Source organism: Amblyraja radiata, chromosome 1 (assembly GCF_010909765.2).
Source record: "Amblyraja radiata isolate CabotCenter1 chromosome 1, sAmbRad1.1.pri, whole genome shotgun sequence".
Taxonomy (NCBI): domain Eukaryota; kingdom Metazoa; phylum Chordata; class Chondrichthyes; order Rajiformes; family Rajidae; genus Amblyraja; species Amblyraja radiata.
The window spans coordinates 28,969,767-28,983,284 of NC_045956.1; the positions used below are offsets into that span (position 1 = coordinate 28,969,767).

The window sequence follows — 13,518 nt, forward strand, 5'->3', positions numbered from 1 at the left end:
GAACGTTCCGACTGGTCCAGGACCTAAGAGAATTGAATAGGGTAGTTAGGGCTCGACACCCGGTAGTCCCAAATCCTTATACCATAATGGGACGTATACCCCCTAACCATAGGTGGTTCAGTGTGGTAGATCTGAAAGACGCCTTTTGGAGCTGCCCCCTGGCTGAGGAAAGTAGAGACCTCTTTGCATTCGAGTGGGAAAACCCAGACACACTGAGGAAGCAACAGTATCGATGGACTGTGCTCCCTCAGGGATTTACTGAATCCCCGAACCTGTTCGGGCAAATATTAGAACAAGTATTAGAGGATGTTCCCAGGACCTATGGGACACAATTATTGCAGTACGTGGATGATTTGTTACTCTCAGGCGGAGAAGAAGAGCCAGTAAGGGATGCAACCATAACCCTCTTAAACTTTTTAGGGGAAAAGGGATTGAGAGTGTCCAAAAATAAACTACAATTTGTAGAACAGGAGGTTAAATATCTAGGACACCTGATTAGTGACGGGAAAAGGAGAATAAACCCCGAAAGAATAGCTGGGATCACCAGGCTGCCGATGCCAAGGAACAAAAAAGAAATCAGGAAGTTTCTGGGGTTAATTGGATACTGTAGATTATGGATAGACAATTACACCCGACAAGTCAAGTTCTTGTATGATAAATTGTGTGAGGAGACTGATAAAGTACAATGGGATTCTGAGGACGAACAGAGATTTGGAGAAATAAAGAATAGCCTGATCACCGCATCGGTACTGACCCTCCCGTCCATTGCTCAACCATTCCATCTCTTTGTTAATGCGGAGAATGGAATTGCGTTGGGGGTACTGACACAAAAGAGAGGAGGGAAGCGACAGCCAGTCGCATTCCTTTCTAAACTCTTGGATCCGGTATCACGAGGGTGGCCTGTATGTATTCAAGCGGTCGCAGCAACAGCAATATTAGTGGAAGAAAGTAGAAAATTGACATTTGGAGGTGACCTGGTAGTATCCACTCCCCACACGGTCCGGACAATACTAACTCAGAAGTCCAACCGGTGGTTGACTGACTCCAGGATCCTAAAGTACGAAGTGATACTTATGGAAAAAGACGATTTGACCATTCTGACCGATAAGAATGTAAACCCTTCCCAGTTTTTATACTCGGCGGACGACGAGCAGGAAGGGCAGAGACCAGAACACTACTGTAGCGAAGTTATAGAACTACAGACCAAGAGCAGGGAGGATTTGGAGGAGCAGCCTCTGGTAGAGGGAGAAAGGTGGTTTATAGACGGTTCTTCCCGCTGTATAAATGGAAAAAGATATAGTGGGTATGCCATAATAGGAGGAGAAGGATTTGAAGGAGTGGAGGCGGGCAGGTTGCCAGGTAGTTGGTCGGCTCAGTCATGTGAATGGTATGCCTTAATACGGGCGTTAGAATTGTTGGAGGGGAAGGAAGGAACGGTGTACACCGACTCCAAATATGCATTTGGAGTAGTGCACACGTTTGGGAGAATATGGAAAGAAAGGGGGATGATTACAGCAAGAGGAAAGGAGTTGGCACATGAGCAATTAATTGAGAAGGCGCTGGAAGCATTACATTTGCCAGAAAGGATAGCGGTGGTCCATGTGGCGGGACACCAAAAGGGGAACTCATTAGAAGCAAGGGGAAATGAAGCGGCAGACGGAGCCGCCAAAAAGGCAGCGACAGAAGGAACAGTGAGGATGTTGTCTTTAATACCATTAAGGGAAGGAGTAGGAAAGATACCTGTATTCTCACAGGAGGAGGAGGATAAAATGAATGAGTTAGGGGCGACAACAGGAGCGACACGCCACACTGAAGAGTTTCTGGCAGTGGAATTATATGATTTATTGGCCATCTTGGGTGCCTGGAAATTAAATTTCATGTCTTAATAGTACAATAAATGAAGTCTGTAGTTCGTAGTAATATTCATTCGGGTAGCTGCCCAGAAATGGCAAAATCTGGATAGTTTGCCTTTAAGAAATTCCTACAGGGATGATTTCTTCACACCCCCCACCAAATTACAGTGCATGATAAATTGACCAGTTTAATTACTAATCTCACTTGCTGTGTCATTGCAGTTTGAAGATCATTAGAGGTGTCTCAGAGCTTCAGGTGCATTCTCCATTGCAGATGCAGCAAACTACATTAGTTGGAGACAAGGAGAATTAGAACATAGAACATGGAAAAGTACTGCACTGGAACGGCCCTTTTCGTCCACAATGTCTGTGCTAAACATAAAACCAAGATAATCTAATCTCATCTACCTGCATCCCCCCCCCCCCCCCCCATATCCTCATGCCTACCTAGAGTCATAGAGTGATACAGAATGGAAACATACCCTTCGGCCCAACTTGCCCACACCGGCCAGCTACACTAGTCCAACCTGCCTGCACTTGGTCCATATACCTCCAAACTTGTCCTATCCATGTGGCTGTCCCAAGTGTTTCTTTAACGTTGGGATAATCCCAGCCTTAACTACCTCCTCTGGCAGCTTGTTCCATACACCCACCACCCTTTATGTGAAAAGGTTACCCCTCAGATTCCTATTAAATCTTTCCTCCTTCACCTTGAAACTGTGTCTTCTAAAAGTCTCTTAATCACCACTATTGTATCTGCCTCCACCACCTCTTGTGTAAATCAAACATGCCCCATGCATCTCCTTGAAACGTTGCTCCTCTGTTGAGATTGAGGTTGGAGGAAGAAGGAGCATGGGTCAAAGGGTCATCAACACCGCACAACAAATCACTGGCTGCCCACTGCCCTCCCTGAAGGACATCTTCAGCTCTCGCTGCCTTGGCAGGGCAGCCAACATCCTGAAGGACCCTTCCCACCCTGGACACAACCTGTTCCACCTGCTGCCCTCTGGCAGACGGTACAGGTCTTTCAAAACTCGCACAAACAGACTCAGAGACAGCTTCTACCCCATAGCCATACGTGAACTTAACAATGCAAAATAAGAAATAACACTTACATTCAACTGAATGGTTCTTACTCACAAGCACCTTAAAAACATCCTGAATGTACTTAACCATTTGCACTACTATATAACTGTATATAACTGTACAACACCGAATACCTCATAATGGCAAATTAGTGGCAAAAATTATCTGTAATTTTTTTATATGTATATATTTTTACCTTATCTTATATATTTCAAATTGTTCTTGTGAATCGCACCGTTGGATTGACTTTTAAATTTCGTTGTACCATGTGCAATGACAATAAAGAGATTCATTCATTCATTCATTCGTTCATTCATTCATTCATTCATTCATTCATTCATTCATTCATTCATTCATTCATTCATTCATTCATTCATTCATTCATTCAAGAAGGTGCATGTCCTTACACATTGTGTGGCTACCAAGACTCCACCTTCCTTTGTGTAGGAAGGAACTGCAGATACTGGTTTAAACCGAAGATAGACACAAAATGCTGGAGCAACTCAGCGGGACAGGTAGCATCTCTGGAGAGAAGGAATGGGTGACGTTTCGGGTCAACACCTTCTTCAGTCACCCATTCCTTCTCTCCAGAATTGCTGCGTGTCCCGCTGAGCTACTCCAAGTTTTTGTGTCTATCTCCACTATTCTACTCTTACACTTATTACATGATATCTCCGATGAAAGGCTGCAGCAGGCACTCGCATGCTGGCAGGCACAGTGAGGTCCTCAGGAACACATTGATTCCAGTTTCAGTTTGTGACTTCCCATGGAATGTTCTGCTAACGTGGCAGTGAGGGGAAAAGCATTGGTCGGACTTTGCAAGTTATTGTATTAAACCCGGTTGTTAAAAATAAGTTATGAATATCGTGCGCGTTGATGACATAATTATGTCTACGAATGACCCCACAGAAATTACTCTGGTGCGAAAATAGATCACAGCATTCCAGTTTTCTGATGGAAAGGACTATACAGCAATGCGTACAGTCACATTCAAACATGAGTAAAATGAGTTTTATGCACATGCTCACACAAGTTTACAAGTTATAGGGGTCGAATTAAGCCATTCAGCCCGTCGAGTCCACTCCGCCATTCAATCATGGCTGATCTCTGCCTCGTAATCCCATTTACCTGCCTTCTCCCCATAAACCATTCTAATCAAGAATTTGTCTATCTCTGCCTTAAAAATGTCAACTGACTTGGCCTCCACAGCCCTCTGTGGCAATGAGTTCCACAGATGAACTACCCTCTGACTAAAGAAGTTGCTCCTCACCTCTTTTCTAAAAGAGTGCCCTTTAATTCTGAGGCTATGACCTCTGGTCCTAGACTCTCCCACCAGTGGAAACATCCTTTCCACATCCACTCTATCTATGCCTTTCAATATGTGTATAGTATGATTATAATAGACATTCACACCTTTTTATAGATACAGTTTATGGTTTAGTTTATTGTGACGTACTCCGAGGCGCAATGAAAGGGCTTAAATATCTGGCCAGTATCAGGAATTTGTTGACAATATATTCTTGAGGAAGAGCAATTTGGTTTGTTTTGCTGGTGAAACCCTAAGTGGGCTGGAAATGCATTGCCCTGCTCTCCCTGTAAACAACGGTAAACACTGTTGGTCCTTGGCAGTGAATCTGGTGTAGACATGAAAGCTTGCACCCTCTAAAGCAGTGAAATCTTTACACTTGATTATCCCAAAATATCCTGTCAAGCATGGAAACCTTGAGGCAAAGAAAATCAAACACATTGACAATTCAGGGGCTGCCCGGTGGCGCAGCGGTAGAGTTGTGGCCTTACAGCGCCAGAGACCCGGGTTCGATCCTGACTAGGGGTGCTGTCTACACGGAGTTTGTACGTTCTCCCCGTGACCGTGTGGGCTTTCTCTGAGATCTTCGGTTTCCTTCCACACTCCGAAGACGTACAGGTATGTAGGTCAATTGGCTTGGCGTATGTGTAAACAATTGCCCCGAGTGTGTGTAAGATAGTGTTAATGTGCGGGGTTCACTGGTCGGCGCGGACTTGGTGCGCCGGAGGGCCTGTTTCCGCGCTGTATCTCCAAACTAAAAGAAATAAATCCCAAATCTTGCATTGTAACGGAAAGAGTGATACCTTGAAATGGCAGATGAACACCAAGCTGTTTGGAGTTTACTACAGCAAGTGAAAGAAGCAGCATGAATGAAGATATCTACTAAGAATACATGGCAGCAGAGAATTGAAGCCCATTGAAGCTATGTACTAATAGGACAGTGAGAAGCAAGTAAATGTGCTCCTCAAATAAGGCAATGTGCTTTAGATTCTGGGTATAAAGGAACAACAGATGCTGGTTTAAACCGAAGATAGACACAAAAAGCTGGAGTAACTCAGTGGGTCAGACAACATCTCTGGAGAGAAGGCATAGGTGACGAAGGGTCTTGACCTGAAACGTCACCAATTCCTTCCCTCCAGCGATGCAGTCTGACCCGCTGTGTTACTCCGGTTTTTTGGCGCTTATCCCCCTTCATCTTCAGCCTCATGACTGGGTTTTGCTGGGTGATCTCCTGCCTCTGGTGTGTGTGGTGATATCATCCCGTGACAAGCGAGGTGGCACAGGCTGGTTTGATATTACATTAGAAACAATCATATATTGCATAGAAATTATGATTTTTTTAATGTTTCGAAAGATGAAAGAAAATTCAATATAACACAAGTTAACACAAGGATGAGAGGGGATCTTATTGAAACATATAATATTATTAAGGGATTGGACACGCTAGAGGCAGGAAACGTGTTCCCGATGTTGGGGGAGTCCAGAACCAGGGGCCTCAGTTTAAGAATAAGGAGTAAGCCATTTAGAACGGAGATGAGGAAACACTTTTTCTCACAGAGAGTGGTGAGTCTGTGGAATTCTCTGCCTCAGAGACTCTGCCTCTGCCTCAGAGACTCAGAGGTGGAGGCAGGTTCTCTGGATGCTTTCAAGCGAGAGCTAGATAGGGCTCTTAAAAACTTTTCACCCAGAGAGTTATGAGTCCGTGGAATTCTCTGCCTGGAAGCCGGCTCTCTGGATACTTTCAAGAGAGAGCTAGATTGGGCTCTTGAAGATAGCGGAGTCAGGGAATATGGGGAGAAGGCAGGAACTGGATACTGATTGGGGATGATCAGCCATGATCACATTGAATGGCGGTGCTGGCTTGAAGGGCTGAATGACCTACTCCTGCACCTATTGTCTATTGTCTATAAGAAGCTACAGATGCTGTAATCTTGAATCAAACACGGAGTGCTGGAGGAACTCAACGGGTCAGACAGCATCTGTGTAGGGAATTGACAGACAATGTTTCAGGTCAGGGCATTTCTTCAGACTGATTCAAGATTCAGTCACAGAAGCTGCCTGTCCCATTGAGTTCCTCCAGCAGTTTGTGTCTTTTTGTTTGCTTAAATGGCGACCCTTGGCGTGCTGGTCCCAAAGAAGGTCCCTACTATCATCCGATACAATCCCTCTACGCTTTAATGCTGAGAACTGTATTCCGCACTCTGTATCGTGTTCCCTTCACTCTACCTGTTGTACTTGAATGTATTTATGTATAGTGGTATCTGATTTAGTTTGATAGCATGCAGAACTGTACTGCGGCACATGTGACAATACTAAACCTAAACCTGTAACCAGAATAATGGGATCAATATTTGTGCATTGACCCTTATTGCAGCCTCTCCACACACCCCCTGATTATCATAGGTGGACAAAAATGCTGGAGGAACTCAGCGGGTGAGGCAGCATCTATGGAGCGAAGGAATAGGCGATGTTCGGGTTGAGACCATTCTTCAGACTGATGTTGGGGGGGGGGAGAAAGAATGGAAGAGGCGGAGACAGTAGGCTGTGGGAGAGCTGGGAGGGGGATTAACCCTGATTATCACTGTTTAGTTTTAGTTTGGAGATGCAGCGCGGAAACAGGCCCTTCGGCCCACCGAGTCTGCACCGACCAGCGGATCCCCGCACATTACCTCTACTCTGCACACACTAGGGACAATTTTACATGTATATAAATTTACCGAGCCAATTAACCTACAAACCTGCACGTCTTTGGAGCGTGGGAGGAAACCGAAAATCTCGAAGAAAACCCATGCAGGTCACGGGGAGATTGTACAAACTCCGTACTGACATGCACCCGTAGTCCGGATTGAACCCGGGTCTCCGGCGCTGCAAGGCTCTACCGCTGCGCCATCGTGCCGCCTATTGTGCGTCTGGATACTGGATTTCTCTTCTTTCCATCAAAGTGAATGTCGAACTAAATCCCACTCTACCACCTCTCCGGAGAAGTGCACGAGAAATATAAAATAGTAAGTTCCTTCTCTTACTTTAGCAAAGCTAACAAGAAACCTTGCATGTTGTAGACTGTTTTATTAATTATGAGATGATTCAGCGTCAGCAGGACTGGATGGTATGAGATCAATGTCCATCTAATTCACTTTCATCCATCCTGACAATGCAGGTTATTAAGTTAGTAGAATTGATACAATTATAGCCATACAATTAAGGGCGGCACAGTGGCGCAGCGGTAGAGTTGCTGCCTTACAGTGCTTGCAGCCCCTGGAGACCCGGGTTCGATCCCGACTACAGGTGCTGTCTGTGCGGAGTTTGTGCGTTCTGCGTGGGTTATCTCTGGGATCTTCGGTTCCCTCCCACACTCCAAAGACATGCAGGTCTGTATGTTAATTGGCTTGGTAAATGTAAAAATTGCCCCTAGTGTGTGTAGGATGGTGTTAATGCGCAGGGATCGCAGGTCGGCGCGGACCCAGTGGGCCGAAGGGCCTGTTTCCGCGCTGTGTCTCCAAACTAAACTATAGCAATCCGTTTTTCGCAATTATTTTGTAGAAGACTTGAACAGAAGATGAGGAAAACTTAGAGGTGAAAAGATTTTGCTTACATAGATCTAGAGTCATCGATCCTCCCAGGCATATCACACTCAAAATGTGTGCCTCGTCCCAAATTATCTTAGACTGTATACCAATATGGTGCGTTAGCTCATTTGAATCGCAATACTCTTAAACTACATATTCTTAAACTACCCCAGGGATCTCTTTTAAATTAAGGCCCTGGGATGAGATTTTGAGAGTGGGAGGTTTGAGAAAAAGTATTGTCTTATCTCCGGGTTTTTAAAGTGGATTTCTCATCGTGAAACCAGCCTGACAGATGCACCAGGTTGTGTCAGAAGGAACTGCAGATGCTGTTTAAACTGAAGATAGACACTAAAAACTGGAGTAACTCAATGGGACAGGCAGCATCTCTGGAGAGAAGGCATGGGTGACGTTTCGGTTCGAGACCCTTCTTAAGGGTCTCGACCCTAAACCTCACCCATGCCTTCTCTCCAGAGATGCTGCCTGTCCCACTGAGTTACTCCAGCTTTTTATGTCTATCTTAGATGCACTAAATTGCCTACTGGGTAGCATAGCAAATCTCCAGAAGTTGTAGCTGGCTTTGATGAATATAAAATAGAGATTTGAGAACAGTGCAGGTGATTAAACTGGGTCAGTGAACGTGGAGAGTTTGAAGAAGGGTCTCAACCCGGAATGTCACCCATTCCTTCTCTCCAGAGATGCTGTCTGTCTCGCTCAGTTACTCCTGCATTTTGTGTCTATCTTCGATTTAAACCAGCACCGGCATTTCCTTCCTACACAGGGAGAGTTTGATGATGGGGCATTTGGCAATGATGATGTGAGGAACGATTTTGGAAGTATCGGGTATTCATGGGATTGTTTAGAATGGCAGAGTCATACAGCATGGAAACATGCCGCTCGGCTCAACTTCCCCATGCCAACTAACATGCCCCGTCTACATTAGTCCTACCTGCCTGCATTTGGTCCAAATCCCTCTAAAGTGTTCCTATCCATGTACCTGTCCAAATGTTTTTTTTAAATGTTGTTATAGCACCTGCCTCAACTACCTCCTCTGGCAGCTCATTACATACCTGACACCCTCTGTCTGAAAAGGTATGCTCTAGGGTTCTTATTAAATCTTTCCCCATCAACCTATGACCTCTGATTCTTGATTCCGCTATTCTGGATAAAAGACTGTGCATCTACCCTATTTATTCCCCTCATGATCTTATACAGCTCTATAAGATCGGCCTTCATCCTCCTGTGCACCTAGGAATGAAGTCCTAGCCTGCACAATCTCTCGCTGTAGCTCAGGCCCTCGAGTCCTAGCAACATTCTTGTACATCTTCTCTAGCAGGTGATAGACTTCTGACCGACATCCACTATAAACCCACTGACTCCCATAGCTATCTGGACTACACTTCTTCGCATCCTGCTTCCTGTAAGGACTCCATCCCCTACTCCCAATTCCTCGGTCTATGCCGCATCTGCTCCCAGGATGAGGCGTTCCACACCAGGGCATCTGAAATGTCCTAATTCTTCAGGGAACGGGGGTTCCCCTCCTCCACCATAGATGAGGCTCGCACCAGGGTCTCTTCCATACCTTGCAACACTGCTCTCTCTCCCCATCCCCCCACTCGCAGCAAGGGCAGAGTCCCTCTAGTCCTCACCTTTCACCCCATCAGCCGTCACATACAACAAGTAATCCTCTATCAGTTTCGCCACCTCTAACGTGACCCCACCACTCGCCACATCTTCCCATCCCCCCCCATGTCTGCCTTCCGCAAAGACCGCTCCCTCCGTAACTCCCTTGTCAATTCTTACCTTCCCTCCCGTACCACCCCCTCCCCTGGCACTTTCCGTTGCAACCGCAAGAGATGCAACACCTGTCCCTTTACCTCCCCCCTTGACTCCATTCAAGGACCCAAGCAGTCGTTCCAGGTGCGACAGAGGTTCACCTGTATCTCCTCCAACCTCATCTATTGCATCCGCTGCTCTAGATGTCAGCTGATCTACATCGGTGAGACTAAGCGGAGGTTGGGCTCCCCCTCCCATTCCCCATCCGACCTCTCTGTCCTGGGTCTCCTCCATGGCCAGAGTGAGCAACACCGGAAATTGGAGGAACAGCACCTCATATTCCACTTGGGGAGTGCATCCTGCGGGCATGAACATTGAATCCTCCTCCTTTTTCCTTCCTTCTCACCGCCACCCCCTATCAGCCTGAAGAAGGGTTTCGGCCCGAAACTTTGCCTATTTCCTTCGCTCCATAGATGCTGCTGCACCCGCTGAGTTTCTCCAGCAATTTTGTGTACCTTCGATTTTCCAGCATCTGCAGTTCCTTCTTAAACACTTCTCTACACCCTTTCCAGCTTAACACCATCTTTCCAATAACTAATTGAACTAAAACTGAACACTGCTCTCCAAATATGGCTTCACCAATGTCTCGTACAACTGTGACATAACCTCTCCACTTCTATACTGAATACTGACATGAAGGCCAATGTGCTGAAAGCTTTAATGGTCACCCCATCTACCTGTGGTGCCACGTTCAAGGAAATATGCACCTGCACTCCTAGATTCCTCTGCTCCTCAACTCTCCCCAGTATCCTGCTGTTCACTATGAAGATCCTGCCATGGTTGACTTCCCAAAATGTAATACCTCACATTTATCTGCATCAAACTCCATTAACCATTCCATAACCAACTTTCCCAACTGATCAAGATTGTGCTGTAGTTACCTGATAACTATCTCTGCTTTCCACAATATCATCTTGGTCTTAGTTTCTTGCGGTTGGAGTAATGAGGGTGGTGAATCTGTGGAATTCTTTGCCACAGAAGGCTGTGGAGGCCACGTCAGTGGATATTTTTAAGGGAGAGATAGATAGATTCTTGATTAGTACGGGTGTCAGAGGTTATGGGGAGAAGGCAGGAGAATGGGGTTAGGAGGGAGAGGTAGAGCAGCCATGATTGAATGGCGGAGTAGACTTGATGGACCGAATGGCCCAATTCTGCTCCTGTCACTTATGATCTTATGATAATCCTGTTCCCTCTGGCCAACAAACAGTGGAGTAAAGGCATAACTGTAAACTCAAGTCTCTTGTATCCTGTGAGTCAGGTAACATCAGGCCAAACGGATTATAATAGAAATCCTCTTACAAGGAATACATGCGGTTTCCTTTAAAGTTCAACAATCCTAACTCTCCTTGTGGGATGATTGTTTGCTGTCTGCATCCAATCTCCACTAAAGTGATGCGTTTCAGGTGATAAAAATGATTGCCACAGATTAGGTCTGAATTTCCTGCCAGGTTACTTACAGAACGTAGTCCCTGCCTCCTTTACCATGTCAATCCATTAGTTTAGTTTAGTTTAGAGATACACCGCGGAAACAGGCCCTTCGGCACACCGGGTCCGTGCCGACCAGCGATCCCCGTCATGGTTCATATCATCTTGTCCCTTCAGCATCCTAATATCTGTAATCCTACCACACCCCAGCCTATTCATTTCCACTGAGATAATTTCCAATTTACATATACATTCCCTTCGTGAAATCCTTCCATCGCTCAGTCGCTTATCTCAATAGATGCAATATCCTTTTTGTTATATGTTGATCAGAACTGCACACAAAGTGGTGGCACACTAATGATTGATGAAGTGGCAGGCATACCTTACAATTTCAATTCAATATACACTGTGTAAATGGAGTAGATTTTTACACCAATTCGCATTCGTTAGTGTCTCGTTCAGTATGATTAGAATCAGAGAATTGCATCAGAAAAGATAATTGCTTAGGGATGAAGCTAAGGGTTGTTATTACATTACCTGCCTCGGGAGCTTTTGTGTTTGGTCACTGACTTATTTTCCAAGATTTATTGGAAAATCAAAGCACGCAGTCCTTTCAGTAAACAACACTTACTTCAGTTTATCAATGCTGGCCAACGTGCGCTGATGCTGGCCAACGCGTTGTGTAGGAAGGAACTGCAGATGCTGGTTTCAACCGAAGATTTGACACAAAATGCTGGAGTAACTCAGCGGGACAGGCAGCATTTCAGGATATAAGGAATGGGTGACATTTCAGGTCAAGACCCTACTTCAGACCGAAGAATCCGAATCCAGTGTCTGAAGAAGGGTTGCCCATAAAGCAAATGATTTATTTGCAAAACAATTAAGAATAGGAACATTTATCTGCTCTTGTTTGTTTAACAGCAGAATTGGTTTTGTTGGATTTCAGGGCAGCACAGCGGTAGAGTTGCTGCCTAATGCCCCTGTCCCACTTAGGAAACCTGAATGGAAACCTCTGGAGACTTTGCGCCCCACCCAAGGTTTCCGTGCGGTTCCCGGAGGTTGCAGGTGGTTGCCGGAGGTTGCAGGTAGTTGAAGCAGGTAGGGAGACTGACAAAAACCTCCGGGAACCGCACGGAAACCTTGGGTGGGGCGCAAAGTCTCCAGAGGTTTCCGTTCAGGTTTCCTAAGTGGGACAGGGGCATTACAGCGTTTGCAGCACCAGAGCCCCGGGTTCAATCCCGTCTTCCAGATGTTGTCTGTACAGAGTTTGTACGTTCTCCCCATGACTTCATTGTGTTTTCTCCAAGATCTTCGGTTTCCTCCCACACTCCAAGGACGTATAGGTTTGTAGTTAGACATAAAAAGCTGAAGTGACTCAGTGGGACAGGCAGCATCCCTGGAAAGAAGGAATGGGTGACGTTTCAGGAGGAAGAAGTGTCTCGACCCGGAACGTCACCCGTTCCTTCTCTCCAGAGATGCTGCCTGTCCCGCTGAGTTACTTCAGCTTTTTGTGTCAATCTGGACACCTGTGAGGAGTAGTTTGAGAAGTAAAATGAAAGGAGACAATATAAAGTTAATGGAAGGACCCAGAACAACATTGGTATAGAGAGGGGTCTTGATTTTTGTTTTACAGAGAGAGTGGCAGATGCATGAAGGCAACTTTCATGCTTTTCAAGAGATCCAATAACACCACTTCGTTAACCTCAAAATGCTGTACTAGTATGGACAATAGACAATAGGTGCAGGAGTAGGCCATTCGTCCCCTCTAGCCAGCACCGCCATTCAATGTGATCATGGCTGATCATCCACAATCAGTACCCCGTTCATGCCTTCTCCCCATATCCCCTGACTCCGCCATCTTTAAGAGCCCTATCTAGCTCTCTCTTGAAAGCATCCAGAGAACCAGCCTCCACCGCCCTCTGAGGCAAAGAATCCCACAGACTCACAACTCTCTGTGTGAAGAAGTGTTTCCTCGTCTCCGTTCTAAATGGCTTACCCCTTATTCTTAAACTGTGGCCCCTGGTTCTGGACTCCCCCAACATCGGGAACATGTTTCCTGCCACTAGCGTATCCAAACCCTTAATAATCATATATGTTTCAATAAGATCCCCTCAAGCGCACAAAGGATTCACTATCTTCCACCTCTTTTACCTCCCTCTGTAATATGTCTCAAACATCAAAACCCTGCATCATTGAACTGACAGTCATGTACCTCTCGTGACTATGTCTATGTAATGGCCACAACATCATTGTCCTATGTGGAAACCATGCCAACAAAATTGGATTGTTATCTGATTGAAAAAAAATTGTTGACAAAAAAACTGTTCACAACTCTGAAGTAGTCAAATCCATTAAGGGCTACAAATCTTCTTGAATGCCTGATAATTCTTGGTCACAAACTTCTAACCATTAATAGTAAGATTAAACGAGAACTTACTAGTTTGAAGTT

At 45.6% G+C, this 13,518-nt stretch overlaps 1 protein-coding gene across 3 annotated transcripts in view; it reads left to right on the plus strand.

The window, feature by feature from the left end:
• sorcs2 (sortilin related VPS10 domain containing receptor 2) overlaps positions 1-13,518 on the plus strand; it is a 776,963-nt gene that overhangs the window by 438,331 nt on the left and 325,114 nt on the right. The window lies entirely within an intron of this gene.